This window comes from Haliotis rufescens, unplaced genomic scaffold, assembly GCF_023055435.1.
Source record: "Haliotis rufescens isolate VD_foot unplaced genomic scaffold, xgHalRufe1.0.p SCAF_5, whole genome shotgun sequence".
NCBI classification, from domain to species: Eukaryota; Metazoa; Mollusca; class Gastropoda; order Lepetellida; family Haliotidae; genus Haliotis; species Haliotis rufescens.
In genome coordinates, this window is record NW_025964223.1 from 19,036,499 (window position 1) to 19,053,219 (window position 16,721).

Genomic DNA, 16,721 nt, shown 5'->3' on the forward strand with positions numbered 1-16,721 from the left:
GGGCACGCCAGAAACCTATGATTGTGGGTTCGAATCCCGGTTCGCCCCGATTATGTTTCTAGGTTTGTCAGCACCATACCCGTGCTCGTGGGTTTCACCGAAGTGGTAAACGTCTGAGACCTGCATCACTTCGGGCTTTCCTCCCACATTAAGCTGACACGCCGCGATATAACTGGAATACTGTTAAAAGTGGCGTTTAACCCAACTCATTCACTCACTCACTTTGTGGAAGTGGGCACAGGGGCCTATTCTAATAAGGAATCATATTGATTTAGAAGGCATCTTTGTAACCAATGAAATTCAGCCGAAAATTCTAATCAAAAGACTGGCAGCTCAAGCAAGAAAAATATAAATGAAATTTACAATTTGCAATTACATCCATCTACATTGTTCAAAATTAAGGGGGTCTATGACGTTTACAACTGCAGTACTTGAATCTAGGGACAGCCTACATCTTCAACTTTCAACATTGTCAAGCTTAATTTCCACATCAACAATTGTCTGTACCTTGATCTCAAGCCGCTTCGGACACAGGCATGACTGGGAAGCTTGGTGACGACGGACGTCTTGCCACACCCTCCTTTCCCAGACAGGACAGTGATCGGAGAGTTGACCATCAGGTGGACGGCGGTCCACTGATCTCTGTCTGTCCTAACAGAGTCAAACCAACTGCTGAATGAAGAAACAGAGATCCTGTGATTAGATGCGACAGATAGTCTATGACAGCCTTACAAACCATGTTTCTTTTCCGAGAGGACTTGTGTAAAACCTCCTTCGCTAGTCCTCAGATTTGTAGCTATTTGTATGATTTATCGAGTGTGCAAAACAAGGCGACACTGGCAGGCATAATTGACAAAAATCCTACTATATTGTTCAAAATTGGGAATTTTTGAAAGTTTTTATTCTTCTCAAACTCTGATTTCTGAGGTATTTTCACATTTCATACAATGTAATTGTCCCCAAATATTTTGTTAAGGGTAAAAGTATTATTCATACTAATCCTGACTCATACTTGCTTATCTCTACTCATTTCCGAAAGGTTGTGGAAACTTCCTGAACTGTGTTCCCGGGGAATAGAGAAACATCTCACCCAAACGCACAGTAAGTAACAAACATCCGTACCTTTTCAAGTCAACACTCCAGTGGCCTGGTTGTCCGCCAGTCTGCTCAGCATACCAGTTCCTGGCTAAAAACACCTTCACATGACCTGATTCATCACTGGACTAAACAGATGTAGACCTGTCAGATTCATCACTTGCCTTCACAGGTGTCGACCTGTCAGATCCATCACTTGCCTTCACAGGTGTAGACCTGTCAGATCCATCACTTGACTTCACAGGTGTAGACCTGTCAGATTCATCACTTGCCTTCACAGGTGTAGACCTGTCAGATTCATCACTGGACTTCACAGGTGTAGACCTGTCAGATTCATAACTGGACTTCACAGGTGTAGACCTGTCAGATTCATAACTGGACTTCACAGGTGACGCCCTGCCAGGATTGTCCCTTGACTTCACAAATGCTGCCCTATGAGATTCCTTTTATCAAACACAGCTTCAACAGGCGGGGATAGTAGGTGGCAAACAGAACAACTTGACCCAGAGCTGCGAACAACAACCACATACTTTAGCAATCAGATAGTGCTGCAACAAAAACAGTTCTTCAAACACATACACAGTGCATGCATAGACACCCATCATTACTCACCCTGCAGTGCATGTATATACACCCATCATGACTCAACCTGCAGTGCATGTAAAGACACCCATCCTGACTCACCCTGCAGTGCATGTATAGACAACCATCATGACTCACCCTGCAGTGCATGGATAGACACCCATCATGACTCACCCTGCAGTGCATGTTACATGTTGTATCACAACCATCCTGACTCAACCTGCAGTGCATGTATCACACCCATCCTGACTCACCCTGCAGTGCATGTACAGACAACCATCCCGACTCACCCTGCAGTGCATGTATCACACCCATCCTGACTCACCCTGCAGTGCATGTACAGACAACCATCCCGACTCACCCTGCAGTGCATGTATCACAACCATCATGACTCACCCTGCAGTGCATGTATCACACCCATCCTGACTCACCCTGCAGTGCATGTATCACACCCATCCTGACTCACCCTGCAGTGCATGGAGAGACACCCATCCTGACTCACCCTGCAGTGCATGGAGAGACACCCATCCTGACTCACCCTGCAGTGCATGTATCACACCCATCCTGACTCACCCTGCAGTGCATGTATCACACCCATCCTGACTCACCCTGCAGTGCATGTATCACACCCATCCTGACTCACCCTACAGTGCATGTATCACACCCATCCTGACTCACCCTGCAGTGCATGTATCACACCCATCCTGACTCACCCTGCAGTGCATGTATCACACCCATCCTGACTCACCCTGCAGTGCATGTATCACACCCATCCTGACTCACCCTGCAGTGCATGTATCACACCCATCCTGACTCATCCTGCAGTGCATGGAGAGACACCCATCCTGACTCACCCTGCAGTGCATGGAGAGACAACCCATCTTTTTCGCTATGATACATGGAATGGAGAAATTCATGGAGACATTTCAGTACGGCAATACATACATCTTCCCGAGGTAAGGGAGTTAACTGACTAATCGGAATATGTGGGTTTGATCGTAGAGCTACCAGTGGCTATTACGAGTTGTGTCCCTTCTATGTCCCTCCTCTTGACCAATCAGATTCCACCTGTCATATCACTTGCATTTGTTTCAAGGGCGATCCGATGGATAATCAAGCTTTATATTGTAATAGTTCATATGTGAGCACCTTGATCAAAAACATGAAAGGATTTGGAAAATATCTGTTGACACTAAGTTGATGGTACACAAATTTTGCAAATGTTGCAGTCAACCGAAATCTGGACTGCAGTTTACGAACCGGATGTCGATTTTGATTAGACTATGCAGACTCGTAAGTCAAGACAAAATATAACTCCATAATTCCAGCCTAGTTCGGCATGGGTGGAAACTGGACCTGTAAAGTCAGTTAACTCCCTTGCCTCGGAAAGATGGAATACATATTGTATCCTGAGACCCCTAATACTTTCATCCAGACATAAGGTACCACAAATCATGCTCATGCTATACTTACAATATGTAACTGACAAATTCATTTACATAAGAATCCACATCATCTTTAGGGTCAGGCTTTCCCACTTTCAACAGCAACTGTGTGATGAGTTTGTGCTCTGCCAGCCATGGGTCTGTCCGGAGCAGGTAGGGATCATTCAAAGGGAGACAACTCCTGTATTCATACGTCTCCTTGTTGAAAGTCTGAAGCATCACTGAAGAGAGATAAAATCAAGGGCTGATCATGCTCAAAGTCAAGCTGCAGTGATTCACTGTAGTGTCGATACATCACCTTATGTTGTGTCACAAGATATCATGAGTTTGTTTGTTTGTTTGTTGTTTAACACCGCACTCAGCAATATTCCAGCTATATGATGGTGGTCTGTAAATAAACGAGTCTGGACCAGACAATCCAGTGACTGACAGCATGAGCATCCATCCACGCAATTGGGATCGATGACATGTATCAACCAAGTCAGCGAGCCTGACCACCCGATCCCGTAAGTCGCCTTTTACGACACGCATAGTCGCCTTTTACGGCAAGTATGGGTTGCTGAAGACCTATTCTACCCCGGAATCTTCACGGGTCAGATATCATGAGACCAAGCATTGATGCAATACCAGTGTTCCCACTGGCCTTTGAAACTGCCAGTCCTGGTGGACCAGCAACTCTAAAAACTACCAGTTTCCCCTCCTAATTTTGTCAGTCCCAACTTTTAACAAATAAAAAAACGAATGAAAATTACCTGGTTTTAATCTCAACATCATTTTCAATGCAATGACGTCATCTCTGAAGTAACTTAATTTGATATACTTATATGAATATCGCTGATGTTCTGTTCAACAACAAAGATGTATAAGGCACTTTATTTGCTGGTCCACAGTGACTGGCAGTCACATGAATTACTGGTCTAAGCCTAATTTTACTGGTAAAAAATTGATAATTACCGGTAAATGGGAACACTGCAAAACATCACATGTACATGCCACATCATACACCATGTACAGGCATAGATTGATTGTTTGAATGTTGTTAATTGTCCATTCGAAAATTGCAGAGAGTGTTTGACATGGACAGAGAAATGATGTCCTGACGATTGGTCATAACTGACAATCAAAAGTTTGATTGATTGATTTGATTGATTGTAAGTTTTGATAATCAACTGCATCAAAATTATTTCATTTTGAAATGTTGTTGTGTAACCCTGCATGGAATAATGTAAATAGCCAAGTCTGGACCAGACAAACCAGTGATTGAAATTGTGAATGATGTCCCAAGCCATCTGGGTAATAATGACAGGCAATCAACCAAGTCTCTAAGCCTGAGCACACGATCAGTTTAGTCACCTGACAACAATAGGTTGCTTTGGGACTTGTTTTAACCCAGTACCGTATTCGACATAATAAGCGCCCTAATATATTGGCTAGTGAAAATCCCAATTAGCACCCTTTCGATTGATCAATGTACACAAGACTTATTTATTCATGTATAATAAGCACTCGTGTGATATGTGTACCCTTAATTACGGCCAATTAAATTCTGGAAAAATATATCTGGCATGTATAATACGCACAGACTTTTCTTTAGTATCATTTCAGGCTGTAAGCATAAAACACGAAATTTACGATCTTTAAACTCTTTCACCAAAAAGTCGAATACAGTAGTTTAATTCATTAGCCTTCAGACTTCGAGCTGACAAAGATCATCCACACGGCGCTAATTGACTTAAAGTGCGCCCGCTAAAGCACTACTCTCAAATATTGTTTAGTTTAAATATATGGAATAGGTTAATTTATCTTCTTCACAATGCAACTAAAAGATGTAGATATAATTGTAAAAAGACCTCATTTTAAAGAATCAATCATATACTTCATATTTATTTACATCTTGGGGATACCGTATTCAACGTAATAAGCGCCCAGGGCACTCTCAAAATAAGAAATAGGGGGCGCTTATTAGAATATTATTTTGGAGGAAAAAACAGAGTGGAAAGATAAATTTCGTGGTTTACACTGACGGCCTGACTGTTTATATACGACAGATATATTTTTCCAGAATTTAATTAAGAATTGCAAGAATTGCAAGCTCATACAGTTTGGCCCTCACTCTATGAAGGTTCATACTCCAATGAACTCACACAAAGTGAAGGTCAATTCTTAAATGAACGTCAATTTCGCGGTCATGTGACCGACCTCTTGTCCAATGGAGAAGCCGTATATCGTGTAAACTTCAAATTAAAAAAGTATACACTTATGAACGTCAATTTCCCGGTCATGTGACCGACCTCTCGTCCAATGGAAAACTGTATATCGTGTAAACTTCAAATTAAAAAATTATTTGCCAATAATTAAGGGTGCATATAACACACGAGTGCGTATTATACACGAATAAATAAGTCTTGCGTACATTGATCAATCAGAAGGGGTGCTAATTGGGATTGTTCACTTGCCAATATATTAGCAAATATCGCCATGGGTGCTTATTAGAGCGGGGCGCTTATTACGTCGAATAGGGTAATTAGCCAATACCCTACCACAGGTCCTCAAGCACTTTCACAAATAATTAGTGCTTGTTTACCAAGTCATCAGCACCTGATTGTTTACCTTCATCATGTTTATGTGCATGCACAGTAGCCAATTTCTCATGAAAACTTGATTAAAATTTACAGAATTTCCTTGAATTTATATTACATTGGATTAATTAACTGGAAGGGATATCTGACCAATATACCCTACCTCACAACTAACCCTTCCTCACAACTAACCGTACCTCACAACTAACCCTAAGGATCGGAAAGGGGTGTTGGACCGGAAAGGTCAGTAAGGATAGAGAGGGTAACCTACCCTAGATAATTGAGTGAGAGCCAGAGTCAGCAACCGGTGCCAATTAGCGCTATAATAAGCTGCACCCGGTAAACTGCATTGTTACTCAATATCTACACACATGCAGGTGATTTTAGCAATATGACATGATTTCTAAGCATAGCAACTGGCTTGAATATGGGGGCGTGCACTATCTTTCTTCACAATCGTCATCCCCAGATGTGTGAAAGGAAAATAAATCCTCTGGGAAAGTATCATTCACGTGAAAACTATGCATATGTAGCGGCCATAAAATTTCCGAGTCCCGTGCTGGGATTCGAACCACGGACCTGATTCTGATCAGAGGTCGGGCGCCTTGTCCACATGACCAAAGAGGTTAACCCCGTCACCAAGCCGACAAGGTAAGGATATCATCTGTGGGATGACTCCACGCCCCGCTACACATACAGAGATGTGTTATCAGCTTTTCTGCAAATCCTATCCAGACACTAACCCTTGCACCGTTTGGCCCGTGAGGAGCTGACATCTCGCAGTCAGGCCAGTCATTGTCATCGTCACTCAGCTCGTCCTCGTCACTGCCAGTGACATCTTTTAGTTCGGCGTTTAACAGCGGCCATTGTGAAGTCACTGGTTTTGTCACACTTTTCGAATAGTCCCGCTGTTTTAACAGAACGACGCCATCTTGTCCTACGGAACTTCTCGGTTCAGTGTTACCGTTAGCGAATGGGATGTTCCGATTGTTCGTACCTTGTAACGGTGTCTTCTCATTGGTGCACGCGCTAAATTTACAGAGTGAGTCAAAGCACTTTCCATACTGTGAAAAAAATCAAATGACCCCACCCTCAATAAATTGAAAATCAAAAGACTGCTCATGGATCCTAATTGTTATGCATCTCTCAACCTGTGTATGTAAATATGTTATCGAGGGGATTTGCTTTGCATCGAGAGGATGTTGGTATAACTATTATTACTGTTTTTAAAATCATTTAATTGGTTACCTTCCTTAACATCAAAGCGGCACAAGAAAACATGCAGGTAGGTACTCGACGAAGCAAAGTCTTCATAAATGTTGAACAACATATATAAAATGTTGTTTTTATGTTTTATTTTCACCGCACACTTTTTAAAGTAAAAAATTTCAAAGATTAATATTTACAAAAAGTAAGTATGTTTAACAGCTGTTTTTTTTATGATCTTTATTTTGGGTCGTCCCAGATCCATTTATTGTAACGTATGCCCCCAAACTATGAAACTAACAAAAACGATGACAAAAATAAAACAGTGATTTTCCTTTTATCATTTAGCTTTACAGAATTATACTATATATGAATAGTAAGACACTTACATTGTGATTTCTTGTACTGACGTAAACACATGGGTTAATTGTCTTCGTTGCTGGACAACTACCACTCTGTCAACACACCAGATGATCTGACATCCCTTAAAACATTAAGACAAAGACTGAGAGTATGTTTTATTGATTATGGTGACAGCGTAAACATATACAAAAAGTATGAAAGATTATGAAATTACCATAGCAACCAGGTGCAAGTATTACAGGTGTATTTAGTGAGTTGAAAAGTATTTCAGTTACATCACAGCATGTCAGCTTCATGTGGGAGGAAAGTCGAAATTTATGCATGTCTAAGAGTTTCCCACTTTGGTGAAACCCACGAACTCGATTGTACTGCTGACAAAACTATGGAAACGTAGTTTTGTCGGGATTCGAACCCAGAACCACGGGTTAATATTAAAAGGGACGCAACTCTGTACAGCGAATAACTGCTTCATGGACGACTGGGCGTCCGTGTCCCCAAAACAATGCCCACGTTGGTTGGTTTGTTGTGTAACGCTGCACTCAGCAATATTCCAGCTATATGACGGCGGTCTGTAAATAATCGAGTCTGGACCAGACAATCCAGTGATTAGTATCATGAGCATCGATTCACGCAATTGGGAGGGATGACTTGCATCAACCAAGTCAGCGAGCCTGACCACCCCATCCCGTTAGCGCCTCAGATTACGACAAGCATAGTACATTTTTCAGCAAGCATGGTTGCTGAAGACCTATTTTACCCCGGATCTTCACGGGTCACCATGCCTAAGGGTGTATCTTGAAAACACACAGCCTCACTAGAGGAGAGAAGGGAAGAGATTTGTTCAACAGAACTATGGCGGTTAGACTATGTAGTTATTTAGACTCCCTGGTAGACTAACATCTAGTCTCTGAAATGAACATATCGTACAGAAAAAACAGTTGTTCAGTTATCTTAATAAAAATATAATAAAAGGGAGCCCAGTGATTCTCTTCATTTTCAGATACCGCAGTAATCTAGACTTGCCAAACATTAGACTTGCATGGGCTGTATTTGATTTATATTTGTATCAGGGTCTGTAAGACAGACTAACTCCCTGGCAGAACTGACGGTAGACTGGTATAGTCACCTCGAATAGCCGTATGCATGTATACCGCGAAAAATATCACCCAACCTCCGGACCAGATGATGTATGAACGCCGTGACACTGGGACGTCCGTGTTGCAGTGCCCCCTAGACTACCGTGATATAGACCTGTTCGTTCATTCATTCATTCATTCATTCATTCATTCATTCATTCATTCATTCATTAATTCATTCATTAATTAATTCATTCATTCATTCATTCATCAGGTCATACTGAGGTCAGATTCCATTGAGGGAGTCATGATTATTAAAATACGAGTATATATATGTTCAAAGCTTGTACATTCTGTCACCATCCCCCCTATACAGCTCGCAAAATTACAACAAATGCAGAAAATAAATTCGGACGCTAACAAACTATACACAATAGACAATGTTTTCAAACTCCCGCTAAAACGTACAGTACAGTACAGTACAGTACAGTACAGTACAGTACAGTGTTAAAACAATCGCGCTATGCATACAAGCAGAAGTGTGCGGAAACACTCCGAGTGACCAAGAACAACGACCCCAAAATATTTTGGAATATCTTAAAATCATTTCGTTAAAAAGAATCTGATAAAAGTATATAAGTATTGACACGTTGTATAAATATTTTATAAGTTTGAATGAACAATCAATAGGAGAAGCAGTCGATATTGATATTGATGATCTACCAAGTAATGATTATCTTGATATACCGCTTACAGAAGAAGAGATAGGATCTGCTTGCAATGGGTTGAAATGTAATAAAAGTTGTGGATTAGATAACATATTTAACGAATATAACAAAGGCACTTGTAACACTTTGATGCCTGTTTATCTGAAAGTATTTAATCTAATATTTGAGCATGGTGTATCCCAGAAGCCTGGCTTCTCGGTCATCTTGGTGTTCTTTTGAAGTTATTCCGGCTTCTTAACGCAGATAGACCCGTGAAGATTCCGGGGTAGAATAGGGGTGCGTTGCAAAGCGCCAATCGCTTGCAAGCGATGTACAGCGATTCGCCTTACAACAGTGCGCTAACTTTCAGCCGCTTGCAAGCGAAACAATCGCTGGCTGAGGTCGCTTCGTTCTCAAACCAAAATGGCGCCTTACTTTGACAGCGGAACAAGAAATTCTTGAGTGGATCAACGAGGAAATCAGCAAAGGCAGCGAAGACCCCATCATCCTCAGCCTGCTGTACATCTTCAAAGTAGTCATAAATTCGATCAGCTCGTCATCGAGCCTCTTCTATTACGTTCTTCATTACGTCAAGGCAACCAAACGCTAGTTGCGCCGCCATTTTGGAAGAGTTGGCAAGCGCTTCGAACTGTTGCAGACATCAGGATGAGCGATTAATTTGCTTTCTCTGAGCGATTCGTGGCTTGCAACGCGCCCCAGGTCTTCAGCAACCCATACTTGCCGTAAAAGGTGACTATGCTTGTTGTAAAAGGCGACTATCGGGATCGGGTGGTCAGGCTCGCTGACTTGGTTGATGCATGTCATCGATCCCAATTGCGTGGATCGATGCTCATGATATTATTCACTTGATTGTCTGGTCCAGACTCGATTATTTACAGGCCGCCGTCATATAGCTGGAATATTGCTGAGTGCGGCGTTAAACAACAAACCAACCAACCAACTTTACGCAGATGACACTGTTTCTCTGTCGGAGACTGCTGCAGATTTACAGAAAGCTTTAGATACTTTTGGAAATTATTGTGAAGCATGGATACTAAAAGTCAATACAAATAAAAAAAAGGTTGTGATATTTTCAAAAGGATACGCGAGGAAAAGACTTAAGTTTACACTGCAAGGTTGTGAGATTGAGATTGTTAAACAGTATCTCTACTTGGGTGTATTATTTTCAGGCAATGAATGGTTTTGTAGCGGTATCAAGTCCCTTAGTGACCAAGCAAGTAGAGCCATGTGTGCAGTTTTTAAACTTATCCGACAACTAGAAATCCCAGTTGATTGTCAGCAGAAGTTGTTTGATAACTTAACCCTCAAATATTGTTGCATGGCTATGAAGTTTTGGGCTTTGAAAGATTAGGTATGCTGGAGAGAGAGAGTACATTTAAGATATTGTAAATATATCCTTAACGTTAAGCAAACAACTCCAGCTTATATGGTCTATGGCGAACCTGGTTGAGTATAACAGTTAAAATTAGAATAATATCGTACTGGTGTAAATTAATTACTACAAGGAAATGTTTTTAATCAAAGTACTCATCTGATTTGATGCACTTCGCGAAGTAAGACCCGTTTTATCACATAAGCGCATTAGAAAGTCCTGGACCCACTAGCACAAAGCGATAAAAGAATTGCAATCATCTTAGCGCTAAGGTCGCTTTGCGCAGGTGGGCCCTGTAGTTTATTGGATGAAGCAGATCAAAGTGCCGGGTCATTACCGAAACAGAAAGGTGGAGAACATTAAGTATGTGGAATCCGTTTATTATGAATTTGTTAGATTTTCTAAGTCCTTTTAAAGAAGAGTTCTCAGTGACAGGTTCAACAGCTCAAATATGATACCGGCTACAAGTGACTTTCATCAATTTACCATTTCAGCCAATGTTCCTGATGCAGCCAGCCAATAACCTTCATCATCATCATGCACATATATAATAATTATACACAAATACATAACAATTATCTCCCTTTACCAATATATACAAAGAAAACAAATTTGGATACATTATATATACAAAATTGTATATTTTTGTTTATGTCATATATACAAACTTGTATATTTTTGTATATCCTATCATTCCAAACTTGTATATGCTTTGGATATATCATCATTCCAAAGCATATACAAGCTTGCAGTTTTTTTGCAGTGATCTATATAAAGTCATGTCATCACTTTTCTGTTGTTAATCAGTTAATAGGCAACATACAGGTGAGCTCTGTGTCAGAATCTAAGAAGTCGAAATGACAAGACTTACTACCCTGTAACCTCTGGGAGCACAGAAATACCCTCTCTGTGTCAGAATCTAAGAAGTCAAAATGACAAGACTGACTACCCTGTAACCTCTGGGTGCACAGAAATACCCACTCTGTGTCAGAATCTAAGAAATCAAAATGACAAGACTTACTACCCTTTCACCTCTGGGTGCACAGAAATACCCACTCTGTGTCAGAATCTAAGAAGTCAAAATGACAAGACTTACTACCCTGTAACCTCTGGGAGCACAGAAATACCCACTCTGTGTCAGAATCTAAGAAGTCAAAATGACAAAACTTACTACCCTGTAACCTCTGGGTGCACAGAAATACCCACTCTGTGTCAGAATCTAAGAAGTCAAAATGACAAGACTGACTACCCTGTAACCTCTGGGAGCACAGAAATACCCACTCTGTGTCTGAATCTAAGAAGTCAAAATGACAAGACTTACTACCCTTTCACCTCTGGGAGCACAGAAATACCCACTCTGTGTCTAAATCTAAGAAGTCAAAATGACAAGACTTACTACCCTGTAACCTCTGGGAGCACAGAAATACCCACTCTGTGTCAGAATCTAAGAAGTCAAAATGACAAGACTTACTACCCTGTAAGTCTGGAAGCACAGAAATACCCACTCTGTGTCAGAATCTAAGTAGTCAAAATGACAAGACTTACTACCCTGTAACCTCTGGAAGCACAGAAATACCCACTCTGTGTCAGAATCTAAGAAGTCAAAATGACAAAACTTACTACCCTGTAACCTCTGGGAGCACAAAAATACCCACTCTGTGTCAGAATCCAAGATGTCGAAGTGACAAGATAAACACACACGAACCTCCAAACGCACAGAAGAACCCATTCTGAGCTGGAACCCCGATTCTTAAAGTGTTCATTGACGTTGTTATGCTTTACAAACTGATGTTGCCGTGTCCACCTTGTTCTGGCCCCACCTACCCTGCGTTAGCCACATTCACCCGTTCTAGCCGTGTCCACCCTGTTCTAGCCATATTCACCCTGTTCTTGTCATATCCACCGTTCTAGCCGTGTCCACCCTGTTCTTGTCATATCCACCCTGTTCTAGCCGTGTCCAACCTGTTCTTGTCATATCCACCCTGTTCTCGCCGTGTCCACCCTGCACTAGCCATATCCACCCTGTTCTAGCCGTGTCCACCCTGCACTAGCCATATCCACCCTGTTCTAGCCGTGTTCACACTGCACTAGCCACATCCACCCTGTTCTAGCCGTGTCCACCCTGCACTAGCCATATCCACCCTGTTCTAGCCGTGTCCACCCTGCACTAGCCACATCCACCCTGTTCTAGCCGTGTCCACCCTGCACTAGCCACATCCACCCTGTTCTAGCCGTGTCCACCCTGCACTAGCCATATCAACCCTGTTCTAGCCGTGTCCACCCTGCACTAGCCATATCCAACCTGTTCTAGCCGTGTCCACCCTGCACTAGCCATATCCGCCCTGTTCTCGCAGTATCCACCCTGCACTAGCCATATCCACCCTGTTCTATCCGTGTCAACCCTGCACTAGCCACATCCACCCTGTTCTAGCCGTGTCCACCCTGCACTAGCCATATCAACCCTGTTCTAGCCGTGTCCACCCTGCACTAGCCATATCCAACCTGTTCTAGCCGTGTCCACCCTGCACTAGCCATATCCGCCCTGTTCTCGCAGTATCCACCCTGCACTAGCCATATCCACCCTGTTCTATCCGTGTCAACCCTGCACTAGCCACATCCACCCTGTTCTAGCCGTGTCCACCCTGCACTAGCCATATCCGCCCTGTTCTCGCAGTATCCACCCTGCACTAGCCATACCCACCCTGTTCTAGCCGTGTCAACCCTGCACTAGCCACATCCACCCTGTTCTAGCCGTGTCCACCCTGCACTAGCCATATCCAACCTGTTCTAGCCGTTTCCACCCTGCACTAGCCATATCCACCCTGTTCTAGCCGTGTCCACCCTGCACTAGCCATATCCGCCCTGTTCTAGCCGTATCCACCCTGCACTAGCCATATCCAACCTGTTCTAGCTGTTTCACCCTGCACTAGCCATATCCACCCTGTTCTAGCCGTGTCCACCCTGCACTAGCCATATCCAACCTGTTCTAGCCATATCCACCCTGTTCTAGCCGTGTTCACCCTGTTCTAGCCGTGTTCACCCTGTTCTAGCTGTGTCCACCCTGCACTAGCCATATCCAACCTGTTCTAGCCGTGTCCACCCTGTTCTAGCCGTGTTCACCCTGTTCTAGCTGTGTCCACCCTGCACTAGCCATATCCAACCTGTTCTAGCCATATCCACCCTGTTCTAGCCGTGTCCACCCTGCACTAGCCATATCCAACCTGTTCTAGCCGTGTCCACCCTGCACTAGCCATATCCAACCTGTTCTAGCCGTGTCCATCCTGCACTAGCCATATCCAACCTGTTCTAGCCGTGTCCACCCTGCACTAGCCATATCAACCCTGTTCTAGCCGTGTCCACCCTGCACTAGCCATATCCAACCTGTTCTAGCCGTGTCCACCCTGCACTAGCCATATCCAACCTGTTCCAGCCATATCCACCCTGTTCTAGCCGTGTTCACCCTGTTCTAGCCGTGTTCACCCTGTTCTAGCTGTGTCCACCCTGCACTAGCCATATCCAACCTGTTCTAGCCGTGTCCACCCTGTTCTAGCCGTGTTCACCCTGTTCTAGCTGTGTCCACCCTGCACTAGCCATATCCAACCTGTTCTAGCCATATCCACCCTGTTCTAGCCGTGTCCACCCTGCACTAGTCATATCCAACCTGTTCTAGCCGTGTCCACCCTGCACTAGCCATATCCAACCTGTTCTAGCCGTGTCCATCCTGCACTAGCCATATCCAACCTGTTCTAGCCGTGTCAACCCTGCATTAGCCATATCCACCCTGTTCTAGCCGTGTCCACCCTGCACTAGCCATATCCAACCTGTTCTAGCCGTGTCCACCCTGCACTAGCCATATCCAACCTGTTCTAGCCGTGTCCACCCTGCACTAGCCATATCCAACCTGTTCTAGCCGTGTCCACCCTGCACTAGCCATATCCAACCTGTTCTAGCCGTGTCCACCCTGCACTAGCCATATCCAACCTGTTCTAGCCGTGTCCACCCTGCACTAGCCATATCCAACCTGTTCTAGCCGTGTCCACCCTGCACTAGCCATATCCAACCTGTTCTAGCCGTGTCCACCCTGCACTAGCCATATCCACCCTGTTCTAGCCGTGTCCACCCTGCACTAGCCATATCCGCCCTGTTCTAGCCGTGTTCACCCTGCACTAGCCATATCCACCCTGTTCTAGCCGTGTTCACCCTGTTCTAGCCGTGTTCACCCTGTTCTAGCTGTGTCCACCCTGCACTAGCCATATCCACCCTGTTCTAGCCGTGTTCACCCTGTTCTAGCTGTGTCCACCCTGCACTAGCCATATCCGCCCTGTTCTAGCCGTGTCCACCCTGCATTAGCCATATCCACCCTGTTCTAGCCGTGTCCACCCTGCACTAGCCATATCCGCCCTGTTCTCGCAGTATCCACCCTGTTCTAGCCGTGTCCACCCTGCACTAGCCATATCCGCCCTGTTCTAGCCGTATTCGTCCTGTTCTAGCCATATCCGACCTTTTCTAGTCGTGTCATCCCTATTCTAGATGTGTCCACCCTGTTCTAGCCGAATAGGCCCATATATTGAACAGGTAATTTGTTTCCTGCATTCATGTGTTGATATCAATGTGTAAATATGTAACTAGTTTGTATGTATATGTTTTTAAATTTTGTTCTAATTTGTGCCTTGAATAATCTTCAGTTATTTTTTAAAATTATTTGAACTTTCATGAGCAATGACTTTAAATATGATCCAAGCCTCACGATCACTCTAATTTATTCAACTGTGTTTCATTGGTCGTTATAATAGGTGAATAAATTGATATTTCAGTCTACACGTTTTATTGTAACCAGTGTCATTAAATTCAGATCTTAGTTCTCGCTACCGCTAAACAAAGATCTGAGGACATCCCATCACGGGTCACGTCAGACCGACCTTGCGCGAACTTTGACCGACCAATGGAATGACCAATCAGAAGGAAGCTTTCTCGTGCTTTACGGCACTAATTTCAAATTGGCAACTACGCTTCGAAACATATTTTGACAAATTCTCCATTACAAATTTGAAACCTGAACAAAAGAACATTCTGGAATGGCTATTAGACGGTCTAGATTGTATGGATTCAGTCGTTAAACCCGTAACTATCGTTCGGAATACCCTGAGTTTAAGTTTTCAAGGTTGCACAATTGAAAATCACATTCCGACTGTCACTTTCATGATCTGGTAAGCGACGCTCTGATTGGTCGGATGAAAGGTCGTACTGACGTGACCCCTAATGGAATGTCTTCAGATCTTTGTTTAGCGGTAGCAAGAACTAAGGTCTTATTTTAATGTGATTGCATTGTAACCCGCGACATCTCGTTTAAAGGGTTGTTAAACTATCTCGACTTGACGCTACTTTAAGCCCCAGTACAACAAAATTGATGCGTTGTCATCCTGGAACTGAGCACATCCGTGGTCTTGTGGTAGAGCGTCTGCCCGGAGAGCGGAAGGTCCGGGGTTCGATCCCCGGCCGCGTCATACCAAAAGACGTTAAAAGATGGTACTTGTTATCACCCTGTCTGGCGCTCGGCATTTAAGGGGTTAAACAAGGACTGGTCTGCTCGGAGTCAGTATACTGTGTCTGAGTGAGGTATTCATGTTATACTGCGGCATGGTATCTCAGTGAGCTAGCACTATAAATCGGCATCATTCCGGACGAGTACAAGCAGCCACACACACACGTGCATGCACGTCGCTATATAAGTGCTAAATCTTGGACGCAAATCCCATTTCACATCAGCTCATCCTGGAACTCGACGGTCTGACCTACGCTGGGTAAATTAGATCGCAGTAACATTAGGTCCGCGTTATGTTGACCGGTCATGTTTCCTTGCACGACCATCAGATCCACCCTGTTGTCGTGTGTGAAGCTAGGTCAGACTACGATGCTGCCACCACCGTACGTACCGTGGACAGTTTCTAGACAGTATCATCCACACCGTCTCACACGGCATGATCCTGGAAGGACGTCTTGATTTCCGACTCGCAGAAAGTCGGATACCCGTAGCAGCCCTGAAGTTGTCCCTCACTTGCACAAAGCGATCTTAGCGCTAAGACTATCGTAAGCCTGTGTTAAAGTATGGGAGTTACGATCATCCTAGCGGTAAGATCGCTTTGTGCAGGTGGACCCTGGTGCAACACCTATACTGTATACCTGAACGCAATGGTGCTGTCTGTGAGTTGTCTTTTTAGGCCTTCCCTCGCCTAGGCCCACTTGCAGAAAGCGATCTTAGCGCTAAGACTATCTTA

The 16,721-nt window shown here is 43.8% G+C and overlaps 1 long non-coding RNA gene across 1 annotated transcript; it reads right to left on the reverse strand.

The window, feature by feature from the left end:
- Positions 1-371: 371 nt before the first annotated feature.
- On the reverse strand, positions 372-6,554 carry LOC124145169. Its single transcript, XR_007218321.1, has 4 exons — positions 6,445-6,554; positions 3,151-3,343; positions 1,123-1,604; positions 372-672 (listed from the first exon to the last, which is right to left on the reverse strand). It is a non-coding gene; the product is annotated as an uncharacterized LOC124145169 (long non-coding RNA).
- Positions 6,555-16,721: the final 10,167 nt, after the last annotated feature.